Source organism: Akebia trifoliata, chromosome 14, assembly GCF_017979445.1.
Source record: "Akebia trifoliata isolate Shusen 1 chromosome 14, ASM1797944v1, whole genome shotgun sequence".
Classification (NCBI taxonomy): domain Eukaryota; kingdom Viridiplantae; phylum Streptophyta; class Magnoliopsida; order Ranunculales; family Lardizabalaceae; genus Akebia; species Akebia trifoliata.
In genome coordinates, this window is record NC_141388.1 from 17,862,625 (window position 1) to 17,877,604 (window position 14,980).

The following is a 14,980-nucleotide window of genomic DNA, read 5'->3' on the forward strand; positions in this document are numbered from 1 at the left end:
AGGATGGGGAAGGTGTTAGGCACCCCATCCTCTCCACCAAAGGTGGTTACCTTGCTTGGCCATTTTATTTTAAAAAAACTTGAGAAAATAAATATTAAAAATGAATGAGAATGAATGACAAGGGTGGTGTGTGCATTAAAGTAAAATATCCCCTTTTCAAAAGGGTTTTGATTTCAAAGTGACATTAAGGGCATTTTATGGAAGAGAATGACCCATGTAGTCACATTGCATTTGGGCATATGAATGTAGGTTTGAGCTTTTAGAGAGACCCTATGATGGAGTTCCCTTGAGGCCACAACCTTGATGGATGTATGCATGGCTAGAAACTTAGTGTTTCACCCCATCAAGAGGGTGACACATTTCTTCATCATTGCCATGCATAGGTGAGTGTGTGCATTGTGTACAATATGATGCATGATTGAGGTGAAAAAGGCTTCAACCCCCATCCTTTCGATTGAACCTTAGTCCAATCTACCGGGGATGAGAGAGGGTATGCATTACATCCTAAGGCTTCTAGAAAGAAGAAAATGAGAGGGGTAGAAGAAGAATATGCAACCTTTAAAATAAGTAAACTACATCTTAAACCCCACATTGTCCCTTGATGAACTTGAACCTTGAAAGGTAGACTTGAGAGTTGGATGAGATGGTTGAGGGTTGAGTGGATTGAAGTTTAGAAGATGAGAGAGTGAGTAGAAATTTTGATAGAGTTTTAGGTTGAGAGATGGGGGCTTGAGAGCATGAATTCTTCTTAGAAAATGAGGGTATTTATAGAGGTTTTGGAGGACTTTTGGGGATAAAGTGGTCCAACCCTAAAAATAAAGAAAATGGACAAGAGGTTTAGGTTGTTTCTTTTTGGATTTTCCATTTGTATGAGGGTAAAGATGGCATTTGTGAAGAAATCCTAAAAAAATTCTTTGATCCTTGGTTTTTTGATAAATAGAGGTGAGAGAACAAAAGTACTTTTGAGAGGATGAATGGGGGAGTGACATGTGTAAAGGTGGAGTGGTAAGTGAAAAGTAGACTTTGGTTCATTTGTAAATAACTCATAAAGCAAGGGTGGAAGTGTAGTTTTGAAATGGACTAATGGGAAAACAAAAGCACATTTGGGAGGGTGAATAGGAGGATGACATGTGTAAAGGTGAAGTAGTAGGTGAAAAGTAGACTTTGGTTCATTTGTAAATAATTATAAAGTAAGGGTGGAAGTTTATTTTTGAAATGGACCAATAGGAGAACTCCATGTATGTACTTGAAGATTCCCACCTTTTGAGGGCATAATGGAAAATTCTCTCACCTTTATGGATTATTACCAAAGACCAAATAACCTTTTTGGTTTGACTAAATTTTTTGAGAAGGGCATTCTTGAGTTTTCACAAAAGGGAAGTTGACCCTCCAATTAGATGATGCATTGGGTATTGGGGGCTTATGAGGTATCAACATGTGTCATCATATGTAGGAGTGAGAGAATGGACTTGGAGTGGGCTTGGTGTTGGGCTTGGGTTTGGGTTAGGATATGGACTTGGTTTTGGGTTTGGGATATGGACTTGGGTTGGGATATGGGTGATGGACATAGGTTTAAAGTGGATTAGGGACAAGGTATGGGCATGCAATGATATGAGATGAAATAAGTATGCATGCATGCATGAATAATGATGTCAAGTGACAATGTGGGTCCATTGAGAGGTTTAAGTCCTAAATTGAAATCAATTTGAAGAAACATTAATTTTCCTAATGGGTTCGTGCAAATTGGGGTGTCTACAACTGCTCCTCTTTGCAGGAGTTGCTTGCAAAGAACTGCAAAGAATAAATTAGACCCTTTATTTGCACGAATCCAAAATAATTTATTGCATGATGATTAAAAACATCGGATGGATTGAAGATTTTTTTGTGGATTGTGACTATCCAAGCACGGGGTCTGATAGGATTAACCTTTTGTGAAACCCTTGACTTCGTGGCATGGAGCTCGTTTGAAATCTTGGATTGATTTTTGATGAGTTTTGGAAAATGATTGACGTTTTAAACCATGCAATGCAATCTTGAGATACTTTTTCTTTTTACCTCATTGATTTTAAATTTTGAACTTAGTTTCCCTTTCATGGAAGTTACGGGATCGTCTTGAGAGGGCTTCGCGTAGCGTGGCCGTTCTCAAGAGACTTGCTTTGAAAATGCATGACGACCTGATATTTGAGTATTCGATGAGTCATCTTGCCTCGGATGCGGAGAGAATCATCATTGACCAGTCTTCTCAAATCAAAGCCTTAGAGGATAGATTTGGTGCCTATTATGCTTTGTATGGAAATGTTTCAGTAGTTCTTCCTCCATTGTCCCCTTTTGTACTTTACTTTCAAGAAGAGCTGTGTAGTATTATTTGAAATAAATGAAATGAAAAAATACGTTTTTTACGTAGTGGTCTCAGATATATCTACTGCTTTCGAAAACTTTTGATTTTAAGAAAAGTCCTAGATTCTTCGTCATAAGCCAAAAAAGTAATTTTGATGATGCATTTTTTTTTGTTTTTTTTTTTTTTTCGTTTTAGGTTTTAAAAGATTGCCTTTGTCGAATAATCTGTGAAAGACTGTATTTGAAAACTCTGAAAGTTAACGATCATGGTATTTTTTTTTGTTGCCAAATGCCAAGGATACAAGTGTCAGCTAATCCTTAGGCTCTTTAGAATCATCATCGAGACTGAGAATTTTGACTGAGTTATCTTCGCTGTATTCGTTGGAACATTGAGGATTTCGAGATTTTTGCCGTTCACAGTTTATACTCTTGTGGGCTAGGACTTGTTTTTTTTTTTTTTTATAATCATTTTTTCCCCTGGCGCCAATTACGATTTTCACCAGACCCGATTTCCACATTTTTGGTCATCAACTCCCTTTTTGGGTTTTCATCGTGCCGGTGGTTTTGATCTTGCCATAGACTGATTTTTTTACTCATAATGCCCTTGCAGGTTTTCACTATGCCCTTTCAGTCTATGCTTACTTTACAGATTTTTTGCTTTGAATACCTTCTCGATTTCTCTATGCCCCTTGTGGCTTGGTGACTCAAGTTGAGCTGCGAGATCGAACACTCTACTCTTCTAGTGGCGCTCTTTCTTGAGTAACAGATCTGGATTCCCCTCTCGAGTTCCTCCGACGATTTTCATGGTACGGTGACTCAAGTTGAGCTTCAAGATCAATGACTCTACACTTCAATTCGCTCTTTTTTCAAATATTTGACCTGACCTCCCCTCTCGGGTCTTCCAACAAATTTGATGGCTTGAAATCCCAATTAAGTAGCAAAATCAACTATACCCTGACAATGTTTTTCCTGACTTGCTTCCACCGTGATTGAGTTGCCTTGAACTATTCCCTGATCTGAGAGGACTTTAAATAGGACGAAACGTAGGCTTAGGCTAGGTTGTGAAAGGATATAAGGAAGGCTGAGTCTGGATTTATTGAGGGATAGATTGGACATGGGATTTCGAAAATATGATCTCTGTTTCCTCCCATCGTCACACGAACTTGGAGATTTGGGTCGAATTTTGATCAAACATTCGAGATTTTTGACTTTTTGATTTTTTTGTACTTTTAGCTGTTCACAGTTTATCCTCATGCGGGCCAGGAGTATATTTTGATATTTTTGTTTTGACTTTTGATGATTTTTTTTTGTTTTGATGGTGGTGACTTGCCCCGGTCCTAGGTTAAGAAATGAATGTGATGACTCAAAAAGGGTTAATTAAGGGTAGATAATTATTCAGGTAGTAGAAAGATGGCCTCTCTTCATTTCATGGAACGACTTTAGGCGTAATATTTTTTTATGGTATCAGCGTTGATCGGTTGTGGAAAGACTTCCCCATCCATCTCTGTAAGGATTAGCGCCCCTCCAGACAGTACCTTTTGGATGACAAATGGTCCATTGTAATTCGGACGAAACTTTCCTCACGCATCTTCTTGTATTGGTAAAATCTTCTTTAAAACAAGATCTCCTGGCGAGAACTCTCTAGGTCGAACCTTCTTGTTATAAGCTCGTGCTATCCTCCGTTGATAAGTTTGCCCATGACAGATTACTGAAAGTCGTTTCTCCTCTATTAAGTTCAACTGATTAAATCGGGCTTGGACCCATTTTGTCTCATCCAATTCAACTTCTTTTAATATCCGAAGGAAGGGAATCTCGACCTCAACGGGTAAGACTACTTCCATTCCGTAGACCAGTGAATAAGGCGTTGCCCCAGTCGAAGTTCGGATTGACGTTCGATAAGCATGTAGAGCGAAGGGTAACATCTCGTGCCAATCCTTGTAAGTAACGGCCATTTTCTCGATGATCTTCTTGATGTTTTTGTTTGCGACTTCAACTGCTCTGTTCATCTTTGGTCTGTAAATGACAGAGTTGTGATGGTGATCTGAAAGTCCTTGCACATCTTAGACATGTCTTTGTTTTTGAGATTTTTTGCGTTATCGGTTACTATCCCACTTGGGAGGCTGTACCGACATATGATGTTGTTCTCCACAAATTTCAAGACATTACCCCTTGTAACATTGGCATAAGATGTTGTTTCTACTCATTTCGTAAAGTAGTCGATGGCGACTAGGATGAAGCGATGCCCATTGGAAGCTTGAGGACTGATCTGCCCGATGACATCCATGCCCCAGAGTGAGAAGGGCCAAGGAGAAGTCATATTGTGCAATTCTGAAGGTGGTGCATTGATTTTGTTGGCATAGATTTGACACAAATGACACTTCCAAACATGTTGGTACCCGTCGCTCTCCATAGTCATCCAGTAGTAACCCATTCTCATTATCTTCTTTGCGAGCATATGTCCATTCATGTGAGGTCCATAGACTCATCTATGCACAGTCTCGATTAAGCGTTGAGCTTCTGTTTGTGTTACACACCTGAGGAGGACCTCGTGATGCGATTTTTTGTGCAAGACTCTGTTACTCAAGAAGAACTGTCCTGCCAATCTCTGAATAGTCTTTCTGTCCGTCATTGTGGCATCGGGTGGAAAAGTTCGATCCTCTAAGAATGCCTTGATGTGTGCATACCATGATTTTTCCTCTAGTTCTTCGATCTCCACAGGTAAGCAATAGGCAGGCTCGTCTTGAGTACCAATCTCAAGAGGGTCGACTATGGTGTCTTCGGAGATGCTGATCATTGTGGCCAAAGTAGCCAGTGCGTCTGCAAACTGGTTCTTAGCCCTCGGCATATAAGTAAAGGAGATTCGAGTGAAGTTTGAGCTTAGATCTTCGAGATACTCGTGATACGGAACCAGTCTCTGCTCTCGGGTCTTCCATTCTCCCGTTGTCTGGTAGACTACCAGATTTGAGTCTCCGAATACATCTATTTCATCCATTCGAGGTCGATCACTGCTTTCAACCCCACAATGCATGCTTCGTACTCAGCTTCATTGTTGGAACATTGAAATCTTAATCTGACTGCAATGGGGATATGAGTTCCGTCTGGCTTGACCAGGACTGCCCCAATTCCATTTTCCTTTTGATTTACTGCTCCATCGAAATACATTTTCCAACTAGATTCTTCATCGTCGCTCTCGACTTCAGCAAACAAAATGACTTCATCAGGAAAATTTGTCTTTAGTGACTCATAGTCGGGCAAAGGGTGTTCTGCTAAGTGGTCAGCAATGGCTTGTCCTTTGATGGCTTTTTGAGTAACATAAATGATGTCAAACTCAGATAATAGTAGCTGCCATTTAGCGGTGCGTCCCGTTAGTGCCGACTTCTCGAAGAGGTACTTCAAGGGATCCATCCGAGCAATGAGCATAGTCGAGTAACTAAGCAAGTAGTGGCGTAACCGTTGTGATGCCCAGACGAGGGTACAACATGTTTTTTCGAGAGTCGAATAGTTCGCCTCGTAATTTGTGAACTTCTTGCTAAGGTAATAGATGGCTTGCTCTTTTCGACCAATTTCATCATGTTGCCCCAGTACACAACCCATGAAGTTTTCTTGCATGGAAAGATACATCAGAAGAGGTCGACTTGGTGTAGGTGGAACTAAGACGGTGGATTAAGCAAGTATCTTTTAATGTTGTCGAAAGCTTCTTGACAGTCTTCATTCCATTCTTTCGACTCATTTTTCTTCAATAGTTTGAATACTGGCTCACAGATCGGAGTTAGTTGTGTGATAAACCGACTAATGTAATGAATTCTCCTTAGGAATCCCCTGATCTCTTTCTCTGATTTGGGTGGCTCCATGTTTATGATGTACTTCGTTTTAACTGGATCGATTTCGATGCCTCTTCTACTGACAATGAACCCCAATAGCTTTCCTGACGTGGTCCCAAATACACACTTTGCCGGATTAAGTCTTAAACTGTATTTCCTTAGCCGATCAAACAGTTTCTTCAGATTTACCAGATGATCCTCATCGAGATTGGATTTAGCTATCATGTCGTCCACGTATACTTCTATCTCTTTGTGGATCATGTCATGAAATAAGGCCGTCATGGCTCATTGGTAAGTTGCCCCAGCGTTCTTGAGACCGAATGGCATAACCTTATAGTGAAAGGTACCCCAAGGTGTAATGAACATAGTCTTCTCTTGATCTTCTTCCGCCATTTTTATCTGATTGTAGCCCGAGAAGCCATCCATGAAGGAGAACATACCGTGTCCCACTGTATTATCGATCAAAGTGTCGATGTGTGGTAACGGAAAGTCATCTTTAGGACTGACTTTATTCAAATCTTGGTAGTCCACATACATATGTACCTTTCCATCTTTTTTTGGTACATGAACGACATTAGCGAGCCACTCAGGGTAGGTGGATACTGCGAGAAATCCTGCTTGGAATTGTTTCATTACTTCATCCTTGACCTTAAGTATCCATTCTGATTTCAATCTTCGTAATTTCTGTTTGATCTGCTTGCTTCCCACTTTGATAGGTAACTTGTGGACGACTAGATCTGTGTCTAACCCGGGCATGTCCTGCTAGGACCACGCGAAGACATCTTGGTATTGTTGTAAGAACTTTGTCATTTCTTCTTTCTGCTCAATCGTTAATAGGGCTCCGATCTTAACGATCTGTGGGTCATCTTCGGTGCCTAGGTTCACTGAGTTTGTATCCTTTATATTTGGTTGAACACCTTTCTCGTGTCGTTCTATGAGTTCTTTGATTTCTTTTGAAGGATATTCAACCTCTTCCTTTGACTCTTCTTCGATCCCCATGAGATCAAAGTCGAGCTCGAGGTCAAAGTCGTATTCATCTCTTTCATACCCTGTTCTGTCACAAGGCTCATTCAACTGAGAAAATTCTTTGAAAACCTTTGGTATTTTGAAGATTTCTGATTTTTTTGAGTTCTTGAAGATATTTGATTTTTTTGAATTTTGCAGAGTTTTTTATTTTTTTGGATTTTGAAAACTTTTTGATTTTTTTGGATTTTGTGGACTATTTGTATTCCTCAACAAGATAAAGAAAAATCATGCAAATTCATTAGTGATTGAGGTGAGCCCCCAAAACAGTCTTACTCCATGGACGAGGGCTCATTACGGTCCCCGGGCACATGAGATTCTGCTAGTGGCATTTTTTTTGGAGGCCGTAGGGATTCTAGACCTCATGGTGGCCTCGAAAGAGATTGGGTATTCCTCCCAATTTTTGAGGACTTGCCCCTCCTCTGCCGGGTGGATAAGTCGGGAGAGTGGCTCCCTTGACGGTTCAGATATGACCATCACTTCCGGGCGACTGTCTTCAAATCCGGGTGTTGGCATTTGCAGGGTGGAATTACGACCGATCCCCAGTCAATTTGAAAAGGGAACAATGGCTTTCCTTCTTCGCATATTGCGACTTCTACCTTGGCGGGTTCTCTTTCTTCTTCCTTTTGACCCCATTCGGAATCCCCTTTGAACAGGATGTCCATACCATCCATGAAGGACTGTGGGGACTCGACGAATGAGTCTTCTCGCATTTGAACGGGCTCGATACTTACAACACTTGGTTCTCCTATGTGACTTGTCGGTGGTAGTTCTGATAAGTCCTCTGGCCTCTTCAAGGATTGTGGGAAGTTGATGCTGATGTGTGGTACTTTGCCCAAGTTCCATATATTAGGGTCTCGGTTCTGTCTTCCTGCAAGTCAAAGCTCCCTCTTTTTATCATTCATATCAAAGATGTCCTTCCTCGTAGGCTTGAATCTGAGATCAAAGTAGGGAGTGTGTTTTTGCATGCTGATCAAAGTGGCCCTGCCTTTTCCTTTAGGCCCTAACCCTTGTTTCGGACGATATCCCACCTTCTTCATCACTCGTCCGATCATCAGGTTTGTTTTCGACAACTTTTCCCTCGTCTTTTCTTTTCCCCTTTTGATATGATTGATAGATGTGAACTGAAAGGCGTGAAACCCCTTTTTATCCCCAGTCATCTCTACATCGATATAAGGCACATCCGGTGATCGATTAACTGGTATAAGATTTTCTGCGAGGACCGATATCACCCTTTGTCCCATGATGAATTTGACTCGCTGGTGTAAGGAAGAAGGGACTGCCCCTGCGGTATGGATCCAAGGTCTTTCTAGAAGGAGATTGAATGCTGAGGGTATGTCCAGAATTTCAAATGTCACTTCAAACGTGCATGATCCAATAGTGACTAGGAGATCCAGTTCTCCTAACGACTCAGTTTTCCTACTATCAAAAGCCCTTACGGTCCTTCTAGTTAGTTTGAGGTAAGATAAATCTACGTTCAACTTGTGCAAAGTTTGTAGAGGACAGACATTAAGAGTCGAACCATTGTTGATTAGTACCCTTGCTACCATCATACCTTTGCATATTACCATAATGTGTAATGGTTCAATGTGTCCACACCCCTCACTGATAAACTCATCCTCGGTGAAGGTGATCGGATTGGGGGTCATGATCTGGCCTACTATCTTTTTCAACTCTTCTGGTGAGGTGGTCTCAGGTACATGTGCATTACTAAGGACTTTGAGTAATGCTTTCCGATGATGCTCTGAGTTTAACAGCAGGTCAAAGATACTAATTTGAGCTGGCATTCTATTCAACTGCTCTACTACGTTATACTCACTCTTTCGAATGAGTTTGAGGAGGTCAGCTGTCTCCTTGTCGGTTACTCGACTCTTCTTCTTCTCTGGTTCCTTTGGTGGTACTTGTTCATCCTCTACAAATTTTCCTTTTCCCTTCTCTTTCCTTCTTTCTTCTTCCTCGTTCTGCTTCTTCTGCTCATTTTCTAGTACTTTGTAACATCTTCCTGATCTGGTCATGTGACCAATGTCTGTTATCATGACCATTTCCGATTTCTCAACCCCTATAGATGTCACAATCATTGTCTCATAACTCCATGGGACGGTTTGGCTGGAGCGGTATGGGAAGGGTTTAGGGGATATGATGGTCATGGGTTGAGGATCTGGCTTTACATGGAGGATAAGAGGTGACGGGTTGGGTTTGACTGTTGATGTAGTGGTGTTTGGGATTTGTGGGTTGGTGTAAGATAGGATGAGAGGTGGTCGGGAGGAAAAACTTGAAATTTGAGAGGTCGGTGCAGTGTAAGGTATGATGAGAGGTGGTCGGGAAGTAGGGCCTGAAGTTGGTATGGTGCAAGGTATAATGAGAGGTGGTTGAGAGGTAGAGCTTGAAGTTGGTATTGTGTAAGGTATGATGAGAGGTGGTCGTGAAGGATTTGAGGTTTGGAAGTTGGAGTGAATGGTAAGATTGGCCAAATTGATTGGAAGTTGGGATGGTGATTGATCAATAATGTCTTGGGGTACAACATTGATGCTTGAAGATGTGGGTTCCTTTCTCAAGCTGACTCTAACCTTCGAGTCAATAGGTACTATCAAGGCTGAAGGGTCGAAACTTGGTTCGTCTCTCTCTATAGCATTGATAGTAGGCCCATCGCCTCCCCTGTTGTGAGTTGGTAATGGATTCTGGTTGATGTTTTGCTGAGGTGCTTGGGCCACCGGACCATCGAAGATGATCGTTTTCCTGTCTACCAGATTTTGAACCTGGTGCTTGAGTTGCCAACATTGGTCAGTGGCATGCCCCGGTGCACCTATATGGAATTCTCAGAATTGATTGGGGTTGTACCCTGGCCCCTTTATTGCTTCTGGATTTGGTTGCCTCTTTGTGAGATATTCTCCCCTGAGTAGGGCTGGGAGTAGTTCTGATAGAGTCATAGGCAAGCGAGTGAAGACTCATGGGATTCTGTTGGGTCTACGTTTATCAGTTTGATGATTCTGGGCGAACTGTGGGTTCTGACCAAATACTGGATTTTGACCAAACTGAAATACTTGTGGAATAGGTGCAGCTTGGGGTGGGTTAACCTTGAAGGGGACCTGAGGTGCTGGCGGCCTCTAGTTTGAAATGAAAAAAAGTCGAACAGGTTGTACATTGTTAACTTGTGCTTCTTCTTTCTTCTTGTTCAAGACTACCGATTTTCGTTGAGTAGACCCCCCTGCTGGTGCCCCTAGACTGGACAAGTCGTAAATCATACCTGACCGAATACAGTCCTCAAGTCGATCCGCCACTTGGACCAATGACGAGAAGCTTGCAGTTGTATGACCCACTAGATGCGTATAGAATGAATGGCCTAAAGTTGAGATGAATATGGTGTTCATCTCTTGTTCAGTCATTAGTGGCTTTACTTTGGAAGTCGATTTCCGCCACCTTTGGTATATTCTTTCACACTTTCCTTTGGCTTCCGAGTCATCTTGGCCATATCATTCCTGTCCAATCCCATATCTGTATTGAATTTGTACTCTTCTGAGAAAATCGTAGCCAGATCTTGCCAACTCTTGATTCGAGAGTGATCCAATTGTGAAAACCATGAAAGAGCCGCCCCCGTTAGACTCCTTTGAAAGAGTTGAACCAACAACCTGTCATCATCACCAAATTGGCACATAGAACCACAGTAGAGTTTCAAGTGGGATAGAGGGCATCGAATGTCGTTATACTTTTCGAAGTCAAGACAGTTGAATTTCGGTGGTAATGGTGCATTTAGGTAGAGACAAAGATCTCTGAACCTCATTCCACTTACAGAGTCCTTACCTTTCATCTTTCTAATCTCCTCCTCGACTGCCTCAAGCTTGTTGGCAAGTTTCTCTTCTGTGGTACTCCTTACTTCAGTTGCCCTGAATTCACATTCTTCCTCTTGAATGACCCCATGTCATGGTGGATTGTAGTGAATGTGAATTGATGATCTTTGATTGGTATGGACGGTGGGTGGTAAGGTATTCAGTGCTTGCGGAGGTTGTTGTTGTAGTTGTTCGGGTATAGCCTGATTCAAGCCGGATGCCTGATGTTGTACAGTTTGAATGATGCTTGGATTTGCCATTAGCAGATCTAAAATTTTGTCGTGTTTTTCCAATGCCTTCACTACTATATCTAGCTTCGAGGTGAGATCTGTTATTACTTCTGTCACTGTCTGTTGAGGTTGCTCTGAAGTGCTCATGATTGGTTGCGAGCGTAGAAAATATGGAGGATTGTCAGGTGGCAAGTACTTCTTTCTAGGTCGTTTGGCCACCTATGGATAAGAGGTTAGGCGTTAATATATCATTTACATAATGAAGATGCATGATGATTTATTAGGTCAGATTGGATTAATTGGTAAAGTTGTATTAAGAAAATCCTGAATTTCGTTGAGGTTGGATTTTTTGTTAGCACGGAGCTGGGGTGCGTTGGCACGGAGCTAGATATTGATTAGCACGGAACTGGGGTTTGTCAGCACGGAGCTGAAGGTTTATTGGCGCGAAGTCGGAAGGTTATCATCACGGAGCCAAAGGATTGTCAGCACGGAGCTGGAGGTTTGTCAGCATGGAGCTGGAAGTTTGTCAGCACGGAGCTGGAGGTTCGTTGGCGAGGAGCCAGAGATTTGTCAGCATGGAGTCGGAGGTTTGTCGACACGGAGTCGAAGGTTCATCAGCACGAAGAAGGAGGTTTATCGGCACGGAGCCGAAGGTTCATCAACACGGAGCCGGAGGTTTGTTAGCACGGAGCTGGAGGTTTATCGACATGGAGCCGAAGGTTCATCAGCACGGAGCCGGAGGTTTGTCAACACGGAGCTGGAGGTTCATCAGCACGGAGCCGGAGGTTTATAGGCACGGAACCAAATGTTCATCAGCACGGAACCGGAGGTTTGTCAGCACGGAGCTGGAGGTTTATCGGCACGGAGTCGAAGGTTCATCAGCACGGAGCCGGAGGTTTGTCAGCACGGAGCCGAAGGTTCATCAGCACGGAGCCGAAGGTTCATTAGCACGGAGCCGGAGGTTTATCGGTACGGAGCCGAAGGTTCATCAGCACGGAGCCGGAGGTTTGTCAGCACGGAACTGGAGGTTTATCAGTTAGAAAAAATATTTTGTAAAAACGGATTATCGAAAAATCATTTTGTTAGCCCCTTAATTCAATTATCTGAAATCAAGATCGGCCAGTCAAATCCCTAAGGAAAAGGTGGCGCAAAATGGCACTCTTAAATCACCTTATTTCCTTAAATAGACGTAGTCTATCCCCCTCGTATCAACATGGTAAGATCGTTCTTAGGCACCGACTTTGATCAAGAAATGCAATTGGTACTTTAAAATTTCTTTATTGTTTTTTTTTTCAAATCTAGTTTGTTGGAAAATGATTGGATTTATTTGAATTGATCAACCAATTGTTGATCTTGATGGTTCACACATAGATTATGGACATGGTTGATATTGAATGATAGATCTGGTTTGGGTTGGGTACGGGTTGTAGATCCGACTGGAAATGGATATGGGTCGTGAACCCATCTGAAAGTGGATATAGGTCGTGGACCCATTTGAAGTAGATATGGGTCGTAGACCCATATTGAAGTGGATATGGGTCGTGAACCCATTTGAAGCGGATATGGGTTGTAGACCCATTTGGAAGTGGATATGGGTCGTGGACCCATTTAGAAGTGGGTATGGGTAGTAGACCCATTTGAAAGTGGGTATGGGTCGTGGACTCACTTGGAAATGGATATGGGTCGTGAACCCATTTGAAGTGGATATGGGTTGTGGACCCATTTGAAGCGGATATGGGTCGTAGACCCATTTGGAAATGGATATGGGTCGTGAACCCATTTGATAGTGGATATGGGTCGTAGACCCAGATTGAAGTGGGTATGGGTCGTAGACCCATTTGAAAATGGATATGGGTCGTGAACCCATTTGAAGCGAATATGGGTAGTAGACCCATTTAGAAGTGGGTATGGCTCGTTGACCCATTTGGAAATGGATATTGGTCGTAGACCCAATTTGAAGTGGGTATGGGTCGTGGACCCATTTGAAAATAGATATGGGTTGTAAATCCATTTGAAGCGGATATGAATCGTAGACCCATTTGGAAGTGGGTATGGGTCGTGGACCCATTTAAGTTAATCCTCGATGATGGATGATGGTAAGGTTGATAGTACGTCACATTGGGTCGAGATCAATTTCAATAGGTAGAGTGTAGGTGAGCTCCGTTTGGATCAAACACAAAGTAGCGAGTGGTAGGCCCTAAGTTTAACGATAGAAATGATGTATTTAATCATTTTCAAGCCTTAAAACTCAAAAGAAAAATAAAGTTCAAGAGAAAAGTTGTCAGGACTTATGTAAGGGACGAAATGAGAATTTTTTTTTTTTTTTTAATGAACGGACCGAAGAGCTTTTGTACTGGTCCGTTCTTTAAAAACGGACCAGAACCTTAATTTTAGCAAAAAAAAATTTGTTTTGTTTTGTTTTGTTTTGTTTTTTTTTTTTTTTGAGATTTTGAGGCACATAGCCTCTATTTTTTGGCTTGGGTAAAATTATTTATTTATTTATTTATTTTTTATGATGCAAAGCATAAAAAAAATGTATAGATTTCCCCCTTTACCTAGGGGGACATGTAAGGAAACAAAGGAGAAAAAAAAAAATAAAAAAAAACCTAAAATCTATACAACTTTGCCTTCAAGGGCTAAAAAAAATAAAAAGAAGATTACATGATACCCAAGGGTTGATACATCTTGACATTTGTGTCCTATGCCTCTAATCGTATTTTAATGCATGCGGCTATAGGTGGTTTGAGGTTACCCAATCTTCAAACCTCCATGCACATTGAAATGTACACTTCTTAGGTTGGTGATTGAGGTGGATGTTCTCCTCCTCGCCTCCCCAAATGAACGATCTAGGGGGCTTGAGAGTACCGGCATCCGGGGTTAGATTTTAAAATAGGAGAAGGTGGCTTGTGCAATGAGCTATGAATCGAATGTGCACAAGTGCATTACAAATATGTATCAACCCTTACAACTTTAAATCAAAACAAGTAAATAAATAAATATTACATGCACTCCCACAAAGAAGAGAAAATCATAAACACAACAAAATGAATCAACCACCAAATATGTTAGTAACAAAATAAAACTAAGGAATAAAGTTGAATATTTTTTTGAAAAAAAAATAAAAGAAAAGAAAATGGCCAAGTCAAATCGGTTTGAACCCACTAGTCTCCCCAGTAGAGTCGTCAAGTTGTAGATATGAAAATGTTCGCCATGAACCTCAATGCTACATTGTTTGGAATCGCCACCATTCTTTTTTGGAAATAAGTGTGAATGGGCACCCGAATCAATTTTTTGAAAACTATTTTCTCCATAGCATTGTAGTGACTCTCATTTGTTGGAAAGGGCAAGGTCTACCTAAGATCTAGGTAAGGAGGTCCGGTTAAAGGATGGTTAAGGTGTTAGGCACCCCATCCTCTCCACCAAAGGTGGTTACCTTGCTTGGCCATTTTATTTTAAAAAAACTTGAAAAAATAAATATTAAAAATGCATGAGAATGTATGACAAGGGTGGTGTGTGCATTAAAGTGAAATATCCCCTTTTCAAATGGGTTTTGATTACAAAGTGACATTAAGGGCATTCTATGGAAGAGGATGACCCATGTAGTCACATTGCATTTGGGCATATGAATGTAGGTCTGAGTTTTTAGAGAGACCCCATGATGGAGTTCCCTTGAGGTCACAACCTTGATGCATGTATGTATGGCTAGAAACTTAGTGTTTCACCCTATCAAGAGGGTGACACATTT